The sequence below is a fragment of the Erpetoichthys calabaricus genome, chromosome 7 (genome assembly GCF_900747795.2).
Source record: "Erpetoichthys calabaricus chromosome 7, fErpCal1.3, whole genome shotgun sequence".
NCBI lineage: Eukaryota > Metazoa > Chordata > Cladistia > Polypteriformes > Polypteridae > Erpetoichthys > Erpetoichthys calabaricus.
In genome coordinates, this window is record NC_041400.2 from 89,285,268 (window position 1) to 89,300,957 (window position 15,690).

Sequence of the window (15,690 nt, forward strand, 5' to 3'; positions counted from 1 at the left end):
GTTCTAATTTGTTGACTTTAGCTTTTGGTTGTAGACTGCTGCATTTTTTAATTTGTGTCAGAGGCTCCATGTAGTCACTTGCTCTGTTTTTTATAATAATATTTTGCACAGGGTAGCGGTGGATGCCAGTTGGAGGATTGGGTTTGAGTATCCTTTAATTGTATATGTCCTGTTTCTTTATGTTTTTCATTTATTTTCCTTAATAAAAATTTGATTAAAAAAATGAAAGCAGCTACTGGGAATAAAAAAATTACACTTGGTATAAAAAGACTGAAATCATATAAATTATATGAGGACACGAGGGAGAGACAATGCATTTCCCAATGTATTAAGCTACCAGCACAAGTGATGATAAAATGTTAGCTCAATAATGTCATAAAAGTCACACAAAATGAAAATCTATCAACATATTATTTTGTCATACAGTATAACCACAAAGTGAATATCATTGAACTAGCTGCTTCCCTTTAGTCAATTTCACCAGGGTTTGTACTTCTTGTCACTACTTGTCAGTATTTGGAGGAAATTAGGCAGAGTATGGTATATACCGTATTTTTCGGACCATAAGACGCACTTTTTTCCCCCCAGAATTGGGGGGAAAAAGTCCCTGCGTCTTATGGTCCGAATATAGCCTAAACATGTGCTGTAAAAAAAAAATTTTCAACTTGCCCGGCTCTGTGCTCCATTCCCGTCGCGGCCGCCCGCCCCGCTCACTGGAGTCAGGCGCTGCTGCTGCCCTGTGGTAGTAGTAGTACCGTACCTGCTTCCATGATCATTCCTGCTGGCTGCAATGCTCCATTCCCGCCCCCGCCCGCACCGCTCACTGGAGTCAGGCGCTGCTGCTGCCCTGGTACAGACGTGGTAGTAGTAGTACCGTACCTGCTTCCATGATCATTCCTGCTGGCTGCAATGCTCCATTCCCGCCCCTACCCGCACCGCTCACTGGAGTCAGGGGACTGGACTCTAACTGGTACAGTGTAATGTACGGTGACGGTCCCTTCCTTGATCCTGCAGTCTGCATGCATCATCATTCATCGATTCCCATCCGCCTCAGCTGGTGTCCGCCCGCTTCCGGGATCGGAACCAGCGTGAGGCGCACATGTGACCTCCCTCCTGTGAGAACACGTGTGCGCCTCACGCTGGTTCCAATCCCGGAAGTGGGGGAAACCAGCTGAGGCAGGACAGGAGTTGCGAGTCGAGCGCCACCACTGCACACACCAGTGAAATACGAATAGAGGTAAATGACAAGTGAAATGACTGAGTGAAGGTAAAAGCGCAAGAATATGCATACAAATAGAAACCCTAATACAGTGGAACCTCGAGATACGATCACCTCTGTATACGAGAAATTCAAAATACGAGGAAAGTATGAGCGAAAATTTCTGATCTAAATGCGAGCATTGGCTTGCGTAACGAGCCACGAGCCAGGCTGTGGGTATAGCTCTCAGCTTAGCGAGGGGGCGTGGTAGCAGTTGCGAGCCGCGATCTGCGGTGTCTGCGTTTCTCACTTAAGTGCACAGGTGGGAAACTGCCCACATCCATGATTGTTCCTGTGGCTGATGGGCTGCAGCTGCCATGTCCTCCCCGCATATATAGAGAAGCACGAGCCGGTTAAGGGGGAGAAGAAGTGAGAGGAGAGAGAGAGAGAGAGAGAGAGAGAGAGCGAGAGCGAGAGCGAGCAAGCAAGCAAGCAAGCAAGCAAGCAGGCAGGCAGGCAGGAGAGCAGGCTCGCGTGTAGCTGAACAGTGAGCTGAACAGGCGAGCCAAACAGCTGAAGCAGGACGGTGTAGAGAAGGTCAGCTGCATTAACTCTTTTAGGGCGGATGTCGACTTTTGTCGACAGGAGGGGTTGAAGGCGTTAATGTTAATGGCGACAAATCTCACTGTCACGTCACAGGCATTCCCTCTGTGCTTGGAGGAATGCTAGACTCGTTGACTCGGCAAATAAACATTGCGTGTGCGTGAGTTGCAAAATGTAAACAAAGGCAAGATGGCACCGACATGTGAAAAGGCAGCGAAGCAAGTGCAGAAAAGAAAACACTTGGCAGACGTTGTTTTGCGCATTACCGCGGAGTCGGACTCTTGATTTTTCAGAATCGGACTTTATTGGCAGTGATCAGGAGATCGAGCAAGAGAGTTAGAAGCAGGCATCAGCTGATCAGACACCAGCCGATGCCGCGCGAGCGGATCTGCTGCCAGTTGAGTGCCTTCGCGCAGCCGATGCATCTACGGCAAGGTTCGCGTGGGATAAATACACATACATTGATCCGTTGAGAGCCGATATGGCTACCGGAGTTTACAAGACGGCATGGCTTGCTGTTGGACACGACAGATCACCAGCTGCTATACTTCAGGCTGCTCTCTCCTGATGCTGCTTTTCAGCTACTGTCAGACGAGACAAACAGGTAGGCAGAGATTTTTTTTGAATCGCGGGCTGCATTTGCATCGCATTCTCGTTATTCAAAGTGGAAACCCACAACGAAAGACGAGATGAAGCGCGCTGTGGCATTACAAATAGAGATGGGACAGAACTGGTGATATAACTTCAGGGAGCATTGGTCCAAACGTGTTTTGTCCCCTGGTGGCTTAGGTACGTGCTGCTGCAAAGTTTTATTCACTTCTGTAATAAACAGAAGCAAATCCCATGGGGTGAGCCAGGCTATAATGCCATACATAAAGTTCATAAAGTTTCAGAAGATGAAAAGAGGTGACAATACGGTTTTCATGCAGGCAGAAAACTTGGTGGCAGTGGCATGGCACGATGGCAAATGGGTGACTTGTCTCTCTACAGTACACACTAACAATATATGTTAGAAAATGCAGCAACAGACAATTGAAAAATAGGCATCAAAACAACACATAGAGAATTCAGGCTCATACAACATGCAAGACAGTAACATTTGTCAAAAGTAAATATTTTTTGTTGATTTGATATGTTAAACAATTGCTTTGTGTTCTTTTTTAAAAAATGTTAGTTTTTGGAAAAATATTCAGCCCTGGGAGAAAAGAAACAAAAAAAAAATTAGCCCTAAAAGAGTTAAGAGTGTCTCGCCTAGATTCTGACTCTAGCGATGAGGAGTTCTTGGGGTTCTCATAAAACAAGCAGAACCTAAAAGAGCGCAACTGTTCAACTTTATTCTATTTTATTACTGAAGTCTCTCGTTATTGTGTTTTACAGTAATTTTGTCTTTTGCTGACTGTATTTGTTAATAATGGTTCTAAATGCTGCTGTTCACTTTACAGGGTTGATTACATGTGTTTATGACTGTGATGTTGGGTTTTAATGCACATAAAATGTTTTAAGACATCAGAATCTTTTTTTTCTTCATTTCCCTTCTCTAAAAACTGGTGCGTCTTATGGTCCGGTGCGTCTTATGGTCCGAAAAATACGGTAAGTGATGGCAAAACTTACACATTTTTGAGTATCTTCTAAAGGTAGATAACATAGTGGTACAAGTTTCTGAACACTGAATAAGAGAAGAAGAAATGCTAACTAATTAAAAGCAAGTCTGGGCCATTGTTTTGTGGAACTAGTTAGACAGTGGTAACCCAGGACTGAATTTACAAACCATTGCTGTAAAATAAGCAGAGCTGTTATAGAATGCTTGGATAGAATTCTGTCCTGGGCATATATGTAGTTAATTACATGTAATATACAAGAATGTACATTTTTATTCACCGTGTAAAAAAAAGAACAACCTAACTGAAAAAAGTAATAAAAATGCGATAACTGTTACTAAGGTGGGATAATCTCTGTTTATGGCATACAGTACAGCAGTTTGAATATGCACAAGCACTTGGCTGGTAAATGCATTTCTAGAAATAGCATGAACTGGTCACCAGACAGCAGAAACAACAGATCCTCTACAGGATTGTACTGTAGGTAGACAAAGTCAAATCAGAGCAACTGTTTGTCATCTAGATCCACAGCTGTTAAAATACTAAACATAAAGGCACATTAATCCTATAGTGCTCGCTACAAAACTTTACTCTATTCCTTTAAATGTAACCCCAAAATAGATTTGTATCTATTTGTGATAGATAGATAGATAGATAGATAGATAGATAGATAGATAGATAGATAGATAGATAGATAGATAGATAGATAGATAGATAGATAGATAGATAGATAGATAGATAGATACTTTATTAATCCCCTAATTACACAAGATTGGGATCTGAAACGCGAGAGTATGCCTCATGAGAAGGACTCCTCCCTATCCATAGCTAGAAAATATACAGGTGCAGTTAAGAGCTCAATAGGGTGCTGGGTTACTCAACACAACATGCTGACTTCATGTCAAGTGAAATTATTCTTAAAGCCATGCAATACATTTGTAAGGCATCATCAGGAACACTGAATATTTTTTGATTTCCAAATTACAAAAAAGGTGTGGTAAAGAACAACAAAACATATTCGACAACTGCGAGATATGAGATATGAGGTAAAACTAAAGGAACTGAATCTTTTAAAAATTTTAGAAATATTAAAGACATGATAGAAATATTAAAATGTATGAAAAAAGAGTTGTGTGGATATAAACTGTCAAAAGTAAATTTCACACAACGATTACGTTTTTCTTTGCATCAAGAACCATCCATCCATCCATCCATTCTCTTCCGCTTATCCGAGGTCGGGTCGCGGGGGCAGCAGCTTGAGCAGAGATGCCCAGACTTCCCTCTCCCCGGCCACTACTTCTAGCTCTTCCGGGGGAATCCCGTGGCGTTCCCAGGCCAGCTGAAAGACATAGTCCCTCCAGTGTGTCCTGGGTCTTCCCCTGGGCATCCTCCCGGTTAGACGTGCCCAGAATACCTCACCAGGAAGGCGTCCAGGAGGCATCCTGATCAGATGCCCGAGCCACCTCATCGGACTCCTCTCAATGCGGAGGAGCAGCGGCTCTACTCTGAGCCCCTCCCGGATGACTGAGCTTCTCACCCTATCTTTAAGGGAAAGCCCAGACACCCTGCAGAGGAAACTCATTTCAGCCGCTTGTATTCGCGATCTCGTTCTTTCGTCACTACCCATAACTCATGACCATAGGTGAGGGTAGGAACATAGATCGACTGGTAAATTGAGAGCTTTGCCTTGCGGCTCAGCTCCTTTTTCACCACGACGGACCGATGCAGAGCCCGCATTACTGCAAATGCCGCACATGATCCGCCTGTCAATCTCATGCTCCATTCTTCCCTCACTCGTGAACAAGATCCCAAGATACTTGAACTCCACCACTTGGGGCAGGATCTCACCACCAACCCTGAGAGGGCACTCCACCCTTTTCTGGCTGAGGACCATGGTCTCGGATTTGGAGGTGCTGATTCCCATCCCAGCCGCTTCACACTTAGCTGCGAACCGATCCAGAGAGAGCTGAAGATCACGGCCTGATGAAGCAAACAGGACAACATCATCTGCAAAAAGCAGTGACCCACTCCTGAGTCCACCAAACCGGACCCCCTCAATGCCCTGGCTGCGCCTAGAAATTCTGTCCATAAAAGTTATGAACAGAATTGGTGACAAAGGGCAGCCCTGGCGGAGTCCAACTCTCACTGGAAACGGGTTCGACTTACTGCCGGCAATGCGGACCAAGCTATGGCACCGATTGTACAGGGACCGAACAGCCCTTATCAGGGGTTCCGGTACCCCATACTCTCGGAGTACCCCCCACAGGATTCCCCGAGGGACACGGTCGAATGCCTTTTCCAAGTCCACAAAACACATGTAGACTGGTTGGGCAAACTCCCACGCACCCTCCAGGACCCTGCTAAGGGTGTAGAGCTGGTCCACTGTTCCACGACCAGGATGAAAACCACACTGTTCCTCCTGAATCTGAGGCTCGACTATCCGACGGACCCTCCTCTCCAGATCCCCCGAATAGACTTTTCCAGGGAGGCTGAGGAGTGTGATCCCTCTGTAGTTGGAACACACCCTCCGGTCCCCCTTCTTAAAGAGGGGGACCACCACCCCGGTCTGCCAATCCAGAGGCATTGTCCCTGATGTCCATGCGATGTTGCAGAGACATGTCAACCAAGACAGCCCTACAACATCCAGAGCCTTGAGGAACTCCAGGCGTATCTCATCCACCCCCGGGGCCCTGCCACCAAGGAGTTTTTTGACCACCGCGGTAACCTCAGTCCCAGAGATGGGGGAGCCCACCTCAGAGTCCCCAGGCTCTGCTTCCTCATTGGAAGGCATGTTAGTGGGATTGAGGAGGTCTTCGAAGTACTCCCCCCACCGACCCACAACGTCCTGAGTCGAGGTCAGCAGTGCACCATCCCCACCATATACAATGTTGACACTGCACTGCTTCCCTTCCTGAGACGCCGGATGGTGGACCAGAATCTCCTCGAAGCCATCCGAAAGTCGTTCTCCATGGCCTCCCCAAACTCCTCCCACGCCCGAGTTTTTGTCTCAGCAACAACCAAAGCCGCATTCCGCTTGGCCTGCCGGTACCTATCAGCTGCCTCCAGAGTCCCACAGGACAAAAGGGTCCACCAACGGGTTCGGGGATTGCCGCCACAACAGGCACCGACCACCGCTCCGGTCAGCCGCCTCAACAATAGAGGCACGGAACATGGCCCATTCGGACTCAATGTCCCCCCACCTCCCTCGGGATGTGCTCGAAGTTCTGCCGGAGGTGGGAGTTGAAGCTACTTCTGACAAGGGGCTCTGCCAGACGTTCCCAGCAGACCCTAACAACACGTTTGGGCCTACCACGCCTGACCAGCATCCTCCCCCACCATCGAAGCCAACTCACCACCAGGTGGTGATCAGTTGACAGCTCCGCCCCTCTCTTCACCCGAGTGTCCAAGACATGTGGCCGCAAGTCCGACGACACGACCACAAAGTCGATCATCGAACTGAGGCCTAGGGTGTTCTGGTGCCAAGTGCACATATGAACACCTCTATGCTTGAACATGATGTTCGTTATGGACAATCCGTGACGAGCACAGAAGTCCAATAACAAAACACCACTCGGGTTCAGATTGGGGGGGCCATTCCTCCCAATCACGCCCTTCCAGGTCTCACTGTCATTACCCACGTGAGCATTGAAGTCTCCCAGCAGTACGAGGGAGTCCCCAGAAGGTATGCCCTCTAGCACCCCCTCCAGGGACTCCAAAAAGGGTGGGTACTCCGAACTGCTGTTTAGTGCATACGCACAAACAACAGTTAGGACCCGTCCCCCCACCCAAAGGCGGAGGGAGGCTACCCTCTTATCCACCGGGGTAAACCCCAATGAACAGGCTCCAAGTTGGGGGGCAATAAGTATACCCAAACCCGCTCGGCGCCTCTCACCGGGGGCAACTCCAGAGTGGTAGAGAGTCCAGCCCCTCTCAAGGAGATTGGTTCCAGAGTCCAAGCCGTGCGTCGAGGTGAGTCTGACTATATCTAGCCGGAACCTCTCGACCTCGCACACTAGCTCAGGCTCCTTCCCATTCAGAGAGGTGATATTCCACGTCCCAAGAGCAAGCTTCTGTAGCCGAGGATCGGACCGCCAAGGTCCCCGCCTTCGGCCAACACCCAACTCACACTGCACCCGACCTCCTTGGCCCCTCCCATAGGTGGTGAGCCCATGGGAAGGGGGACCCACGTTGCCTCTTTGGGCTGTGCCCGGCCAAGCCCCATGGGTGCAGGCCCGGCCACCAGGCGCTCGCCATCTAGCCCCACCTCCAGGCCTGGCTCCAGAGGGGGGCCCCGGTGACCCGCGTCCGGGCAAGGGAAAACGCCTCCAAAGTTTTCATTCATCATAGAAGGTCTGTTTAACCGCTCTTTGTCTCATCCCTCACCTAGGACCAGTTTGCCTTGGGTGGCCCTACCAGGGGCATAAAGCCCTGGACAACAGAGCTCCTAGGATCATTGGGACACGCAAACCCCTCCACCACGATAAGGTGGCGGTTAAAGGAGGGGACCAAGAACCATACGCATATTTAATAGGTTGCAAAGTATAGTATCAATAGTTCTCTTAGGGACCTTGTGGCAATTTGATTAAATGTTGCAAAAATTTCAAAAGTGGGGATTGAAAAGCTATGTTGGGAATCTTGTTCTCATTAAAATTGTTCTTTCATTTTCAATTTCTTTGATAAAATTTCAGATTCAAAACCATAAAGTCTGACTGCAAAGTGCCTTAAAGTAATTTTAGCATAAACAGAGATTAGGGAACACAGTGGGGAGCTTGATTAGAAATAAACAAAGTTGAGACATTAACATCTAAACATTGGAGGACAGCAAAAGATACGAGACAGAGAAAAGCACAGTGCTAAAGCCGATGAGCCCAGATACAAACATGAGAAGTCTGTAAGAAATATATGCTTCTTAGACAATTATGTTTTATGGTTAATGTATTTGCATATTTATTTGCTTCAGTTGATTAATATAAAAAAGCAAAAGGATGTTGACTTGTTTTAATTGCTGTTATAACTCTTATTTGGTATTTTGTAACTGCTGAGTGCATGAATAAATAAGACTTTTTTGTAGTATGTGTGTGACTAGTATTTTTTAAAATAAAATAACAACATTAGATCATTAAAATTGAATAGCATAGGTTTTGAATGAGTAAATAAGGAATAAAAAAAATCAGTAAAACAAGAATATGTAATTCTAAACATGGGCAGGTCAAACTATCAGGCAACCTTTCATAAAAAGAGCAAAAATCAAAGTCGGAACTTTCAAAGCAGTACCAGATTTTTTTTTCTTTTTCCTCTAGACATAGTAAGCAGTCTTTCCTTAATTTGACAGAGGGATCTGTAATCTTTTTAGCCTTAAAGAAAATGGTTATTTTCTTATTACAAATTGTTGTATACATAGATGCGTTACAACAACTTGTTGCAACAGTAAGGTTACTAAGGAGTAAGCTTGATGTTAACATGAATGATGTTAACTAATAATACAGAACATAAACAGAAACTAAATTTCAGACAAATTTCACAAAAAATATTCCAAGCACACCAAGTGATCACAACAATATAGCACCAAATTTTAAATGTGTACTTGGTTATCAGATCCGCACAGCTAGGACAAATGAGAAGAGGCTGTCACGCACAATGAACCCTATAACCCCTGGTTGAGTCAGCACTCCTCATGATGCTTGTGAGATATTTGTTCATGTAATATGACTGAGTACAAGAAATAAAATGCCATTAAAAATTAGCTGTTTATAAGAAAGAATTTAACCTCTGTTATTTCACAATCCGTAACTGCTGTTTGTTGACTGCAAAATGGCCTTGCAATTGATTGGACCTTCATCAAGTGTTGGTTTCTTTTTTTTTTTTTTTTAATTTTATTGTCATCATTCCATACGAACAGTCAATTTTTACAAAAAATAGGATTAAAACAAATCAACCACCACCCCCAAGAAAGAGAGCATGGCCAACAGAGTAAAACTTAAAGCTAGTAAAAATAAATAAATTGATGAGTTTAATAGGTGGATAAAGATAAATGGAGACGAAAAGGAAATGGGAAGAAAATCTAATTCCTCAGTGCTTTAAGAGCTTATTTTAAAATATTATTGATTAGATCCTGCCAGGTTTTGAAAAAGTTCCGCACAAATCCTCTAACTGAGAATTAGATTTTTTGCAATTTCAAATAGTATAAAACATCAGTTACCCACTGACTTAAAAGAGGAGAGTTAGGATTCTTCCAGTTTAGCAAAATAAGTCTGCGTGCCAATAGTGTAGTAAAGGCAATTACAGTTTGTTTGTCCTTCTCAACTTTAAGCCCATCTGGAAGAACACCAATGCTGTCTGAAAGGCACTTAAAAAATTTTGTCCGGAATGATGTTAATTTGGTGCAAGCCCAAAACATGTGACCCAGTGAGGCTGGAACTTGATTGCAGTATTCACAGGTTGGATCTTGCCCTGGAAACATTTTGGACAATTTTAAGCGAGACAGATGTGCTCGATATATAATTTTGAGTTGAATAATTGAATGCTTTGCGCATATGGAGCTCGAGTGAATTCTCTGCATTGCTACCTTCCACTCCTTTTCTGATATGTTGAGGAGGAGATCCTTTTCCCATTGTCCTCTTGGATCTTTGAAAGGGAGGGACTGTAAAATAATTTTATATAATGCAGAAATGCGGTCTGAGTCCTCAAAACTGAGCAATATTTTTTCCAGCATTGAGGGAGGTGGGAGATGAGGAAAATCGGGCAGGTTCTGTTTAACAAAATTTCTGATTTGAAGAAATTTGTTGCTGAAAAGTTAAATTTAGAATGCAATTGTTTGTAGGATGCAAAGACATTGTCTATGTACAGATCTCTAAGTGATTTAATCCCAAATGTTTTCCAGACATTAAAACTGCATGTTTGCGAGGGTTGAAAAAGGTGGTTCTCGTGCAGAGGTGCCACCGATAAAAGATTCTCTATCTTAAGATGCTTCCTATATTGGTTCCGTATTCTGCGTGAGTGAAGCACAATTGGGTTGTTAGTATATTGACGATAACTTGCATTTATTGGAGCGCAAAGCAAGGAATATAAGGATGAACTGCAGGATTCTATTTCTATTGCAGACCAAACCTGCATATGTTCATCTAGGTAGAGCCATGCCACCTTCTGCCTTAGGTCTTTGTAGGGTCGCTCTTTGGATACGTGGATGTTTTAAGTTCCAAATAAATGAGGTTATGGTTGAAATCTAATTGCTTAAAAAATGATTTATTGATGTATATTGGAATGTTCTGAAACAAAAAGAGAAGCTTAGGAAGGATATTCATCTTAACAGCTTTAATTCTTCCAGCTAGAGTGAGATGAAGGGTTGACCATCTATGTAAGTCTTGCTTAATTTTTTCCATACACACGGCAAAATTTTGTTGATAAAGAGCTTTATATTTACTTGTGATGCTTACCCCTAGGTATTTAAACTAATCTGCAATAATAAAAGGGAAGGTGTCCAATCTAATATTGTGTGTTTGAGAATTCACTTGAAAGAGCACATTTTTATTCAAATTAATTCTAAGACAAGAGATCTTTTGGGGCGGCACGGTGGCGCAGTGGGTAGCGCTGCTGCCTCGCAGTTGGGAGACCTGGGGACTGGGTTCGCTTCCCGAGTCCTCCCTGTGTGGAGTTTGCATGTTCTCCCCGTGTCTGCGTGGGTTTCCTCCAGGCGCTCCGGTTTCCTCCCACAGTCCAAAGACATGCAGGTTAGGTGGATTGGCGATTCTAAATTGGCCCTAGTGTGTGCTTGGTGTGTTTGTGTGTGTCCTGCGGTGGGTTGGCACCCTGCCCGGGATTGGTTCCCTGCCTTGTGCCCTGTGTTGGCTGGGATTGGCTCCAGCAGACCCCCGTGACCCTGTGTTCGGATTCAGCGGGTTGGAAAATGGATGGATGGATGGAGATCTTTTGAAATTCTGTAAGTGCTGTTAAGACTGCAGGCACAGTATTTTGTGGGTCTGATATATACAATACCATATCATCTGCATATAGAGTAATTTTCTGCTCAAGTCCTTCTCTGATAATCCCCTTTATTTGGTAAGCATTTCGACAGTGAATTGCCAGTGGTTCAATGGCGATTGTAAATTGCACTGATGACAAGGGGCATCCTTGTCTGGTACCACATACTAGTTTAAAGTGTTGTTAATACAAACTGAAGCTTCTGGATTGGTATACAGTAGTTTGCTCCATGCACAAATGTTTGGGCCAAATACTTTTTCTGCATCCAACGATAATAATATCTCTGGGTTGTTTGACTTTGCGGGTGAATATATTACATTAACCAGGCGTTGAAGATTGGAAGCTAAGTGTCGGCCTTTAATAAATCCAGTTTGATCTTGTGATATTACCAAAGGCAGCACTTTCTCCATCCTTCGAGCTAGGACTTTGGAGAATATCTTAACATCATCATTCAGAAGTGAAATTGGTTTGTATGATGCACATTGTAATAAGTCCTTATTTTGTTTAGGAAAGACCGTTATTAATGCTTGGTGAAAAGTTTGAGATAGAATTTGATTGTCTTTAGCTTCTGTAAATGTTACAAATAAGAGGGGAGCTAACTGAGTGGAGAATTTCTTATAAAATTCTACAGGGTAGCCATCAGGGCCTGCAGCTTTCCCGCTCTGAAGTGACTTTATAGTATCTAGTAATTCTGATAACTAACTCCAGAGGTTAATCCACTTCCTCTGCACTAAAAGTATCTATTTATGGTATCTGTAATGTATCCAGAAATGCATTAGATTGTGTGTTGTCTTCCTTAAACTCAGTAGAATATAGGGCTTTATAGTAGTCTCTAAATGTATCCATTATATTTTTATGGTCAATGATATTACAGTATCTCTGTTCGTGTTGGTGATTGCTGGGATTGCATTGCAAACTTCTTGATTGTTGATTTGTTGAGCTAAGAGCTTATTAGCTTTCTCTCCATGTTCATAGTAGTGATGTCTTGATTTAAAATTGAGTTGTTCAGTTTCTTTGGTTGTTAAGAGGTTCAGCTCTGAATGAAGAGCCTGTCTTTTCCTATGAAGAGCCTCACTTGGACACCTGGCATGTTCTTGATCTATTCTAGTAATTTCGCTGGTTAGCTCTGATACCTTCTTGGTTTCTAATTTATTTCTATTTATTTTTATAATATGTAATCTTAAGAAGGCATTTAGAGTTTCCCAGAGTATTCCTGCAGAGACCTCTGAGGATGTATTTGTCTCTAGGAAGAAACTGATTTGTTTTGATATAAATTCTGTATAGTTCTCATCTGCTAATAGAAGTGGGTTAAGATGCCATCTGCAAGATGAGTATGTGGGGCATAATGATTTTAGCTCCAAGATCAGAGGGACATGGTCGGAAATAACAATAGCGTCGTACTTGCAAGATTTAATAGTAGGCAAGAAATTATTATCTATAAAGAAATAATCAATTCTTGAGTAGCAATGATGCACTGGTGAGTAGAAAGTATATGTTCTTGAGTTTGGGTTTAGAAACCTCCAGGGGTCTGATAAATTGTGGTCAGTTAAAAACTGTATAATTGTCTTTGCAGTGTTAGATGTCATCCCCCCTGTGACAGAAGGCCTATCTAAGAGTGGATTTAAAACACAATTAAAGTCCCCAGCCATTATAATTTTATGAGTGTTTACATTGGGAATGGATGCAAATACATTTTGCATGAATTCCTTATCATCGACATTGTGTGCATAAACATTTATCAAAATCACTTTACAGTTAAATAAATTGCTCATGACAATCACATACCTCCCTTCAGGATCAGATACTACATCTGATACCACAAATGAGACTGTTCTATGTATGAGAATTCCCACACCTCAAGTTTTCTTTGTAAAGCTGGAATGGAACATTTGGCCAGTCCAGTCTTTTTGCAGCCAGAAATTATCCTTGCTTAATAAGTGGGTCTCCTGTAAAAATACTATTTTAGGGTTTAGACCTGTTAGCTGAGAGAATGCTTTCTTTCTATTTAATTCGTGATTCAGGCCTTTAACATTCCAGCTCACAAAGTTAACTGTCCCATCATGGAAACATTGATTCTGAATTTTTGATGTCATGTTGTAGTCTTAACTGGAAGTGAGACAGCTTTAATCTTAATTTCCAATTTTCCCACAAGTTATTGACATGCAGCCTATTGTTATGTTGGTAGTTATAATTATAAAGATTAAAATGATAGATTAGATATAGCTTCTCTCTTTCTCTTGCCCCCTTGCCCCCCCCCCCCCCCATTTTACCTCCCCATGTGAGGCTGGACCCCACTTCACAAAGTCCCAGTCCTCTAACATACCTAGAGACAGAGCACGTCCAAAACAAACAAGCCCCCCCAGCAGCGGCGTTTGAGGATTAAAAAATAGAGATATCCATTGCCGATAAAGTCTAAATACTATAAGCATAAAGTATAATCTTCAACAGTCTTGAAATATTGAGACAGTAAACCCAGGGAATAGTGTTAAAAAGTGGCGCTGGATACGCATAGTACACCCTAATGCAATAACGGTATGATGTTGAACAGTTTCCTTTAAAATAGTAAAAAAAAAAAATACTTTCATTTCTTCCACAGATACACCTATAATTGTAATTAAAACATAAACAAAAAGTGTCCTAGAAGAGAAAAGGATGTATAATTATGGTACCCGTATCGTTGCAAGCAAATCAGACAGCAGGTAATATCTTCTTGCCATGCCATGACAGGATGCGACTCACTATGCAGTGTCAGGGTCAGCTTTCTTAACTCCTTTTCTGCTTCCTCAATGGAGAAGATGTAATATTTGTCTTGAATATCCACTTTCATTTTGGCAGGATACAAGAGGCTGTATCTGATATCGGCTTTCTGTAACCGCTGTTTAATGTTGTAAAAAGCCGCACGTTTAGCAGCTGTTGAGGGTGAGAAATTAGGGAAAATAAGGATGTGGTTATCTTCAAATACAATCTCCTGTTTCTGTCTGAGAAGTGCCATTACATTAAGCTTAAATTGTAATCTCTCGAAGCGGACAATTAAGAGTCCTAGGTTTAGAGGTATTTGATCCACGTATGCGATAAGATGTCGCTATTTCGGTATCTAATGTAAAGTCCTCTCCAATAATTTTTGAGAATAGTTCGGCTATGAGTTTCACTAGGTTTGGACTTTCACAATTCTTAGGTAGACCTTCGATTCTAATATTATTCCTTCTGAATCCATCTTCTAGAGCCGCAAGTCTGTCTCCAAGTTTTTTGCATTTGGAATTTGCAGCTGTAGCTTTTCCATCGGTGGTAGATGAAAAATGTTCCGCTGTTTCAATTCGAGTCGTGAATGTCTGCTTAACGTCTTCCAGCTGATTGGCAAGTTCTCCCAGTTTAGAAACATTTTCCTGAATGTGTTCCTCAATTTTTCCCAGCATACTTTTAAATGTTGCATCAAAACTATTATATATACGTTTTTCCAAGTCTTTATTATCTTGCATCTCCAGCCACAGCTTCTCGTTTGTCTTGAGCAAGCCATTTATTTCTTTCTTCATATTTTTCTGAATGTCTTTCCTGAGCTCACTTATGGCCATGGCCGTGGCCAATGTTGCGATCATTTCCTTCAGTTCGGACAAATCATTTCGGCTTTCGTGCTCCGCGGGTGAGGTGGCAATCCCAGTTACAGCCGATGCCCCCGGCTCACGAGGAGTAGATGAAAGCCTGGACTGAAAGGCCATTTCTAGTTTCAAGTGATCTTCTGGAATCGGCGCGCTATCGTGACCTGCATCACTTGCACCTTCGCTCACATTTTCGCTCTCAACTGGAGCAGTGTCCTGAGAAGTCTGTGCTTTTGCCTGCCTGTTCCGGGTCAGTCTCTCAAAGGCCGTACCTTGCACTTGGGCTTGATGCCTGTCTAGACTTGGGTATAGCTTTAAGTTTCTTTTCCGTTTCTTTCTGACCCCCTTTCTTGTTACTCATGTTTGTAGTAGAAACTCCTCAGGTTGGGTAAATACAGGATACCTCAGAATAATAAGAAATAAGAGAAAAAATAAAGCTGCTGCAACGGAGCTCCGCTTTAGACATCCAAATCCCAAGTGTTGGTTTCTACCTTGCACAGTCTCTCTTGTGTGTCGTTAATGGCTGACCAAAGGAGGCTGGTATAAGGAAGGTCATTTGGATAAACAGGCATAGTCAGGGAGGGACTCTGGGTTTCGAACCACCCAATCTATTTTAGGACAATTCCTATAATTTCACAGCCACCCTTATAATTTATTCCTGGCTACACCCTTATCCAGCTGTAAAAGTGTCTGCTTTTTTGGTGGGGGGCAACTGGTCAAC